Consider the following 1210-nt stretch of genomic DNA (forward strand, 5'->3'; position numbering starts at 1 on the left):
TTAAAACTTCCCCAATTTTGCTATTTTGGAGACACCGCATGGGAAATACCCCCGGTGTTCTCCTTACTTGTTGGAAGTGAAAAAAAGCCTTCCTTCTACTCTTTGGCTTGATTGAATCTTTTGGCTCTACACCCACCAAGAGGCAAACCCAGTTTGAGGGTAACATTAGGGGTCAGGAGATTCAGCTCAGGCATCATAGCGGAGGCTATTTGGTGTCCCACCAGTTCTAATTTAAGCTGATGGAAGGCATTCTACTGCAAGAACCACAACTGTCCACCTAAAGGCTTCTCCCAGCTGGTATGTGCCAAGGTAGGCCAGAAATGCCAGCTCGATGTGGTAGTAAATGTCGGGGGAAGGGAAGGGTTCTATAGCCCAGTGATTAAATCTCTGTCTTGGGTTCCTGGGCTGTGACCTTCACAAGTGTTTCTTAGCTGTTTCCTTTCCCCTTAGTTGGGACAGGCAAGCTAGAGGGGGTTTAGACATGGGGTTAGACATGGGGTTTCCCCATCCCCCAGGAAGGTTAAGCTCTAGTAAGTTGTTTCCATGGAAGGCAGGCTTTGGTTAAGAGAACAGAATGCTGCGGACTTACTTCAAAGTAGGTGTATGTTTCCTCCTCCTAAAAGAAGCACAAGCTGTTTTATTTCCTCGTTATTCGCCCAGAGAACCTGGTTGGGCTTCTGGAGTGAAAGTCACAAAAGCGTGAGGGCCCCCCTAACACTGAAACCTCCTCCACCTTCAGCCCCCATTTGTATCTCTCGAGCCTGCCCACGCCGAAACTCTGGCCATTCGTCAAAGACAGTTGGAGCGACCATACCAGGACTGGCTCCAGCAGTGGACTTCTGCTACGGGCAAGCCTGTCTCTCTAACTCTGGGGGCAGTGATTTGTCCTGTGAGTCCAGTTCTCTGATGTACCTAAAAAAGTTGCTGCTTTTCAGTTGTTCAGCATTTTTCTTATTGAGAAAATGGTAGCAATGACTTGCAAGCTCTTTCTGTATCAGACTAGAAACACAGTGGGAGCTTCTTATTTAATATTTTTATTCTAATAAGATCAAAGAAGTGATTCTTTTTTTTTTTTTTTTTTTTTTTTTTTTTGTGGTACGCGGGCCTCTCACTGCTGTGGCCTCTCCCGTTGCGGAGCACAGGCTCCGGACGCGCAGGCTCAGCGGCCATGGCTCACGGGCCCAGCCGCTCCGCGGCATGTGGGATCTTC

The sequence above is a fragment of the Physeter macrocephalus genome, chromosome 10 (genome assembly GCF_002837175.3).
Source record: "Physeter macrocephalus isolate SW-GA chromosome 10, ASM283717v5, whole genome shotgun sequence".
Classification (NCBI taxonomy): Eukaryota; Metazoa; Chordata; class Mammalia; order Artiodactyla; family Physeteridae; genus Physeter; species Physeter macrocephalus.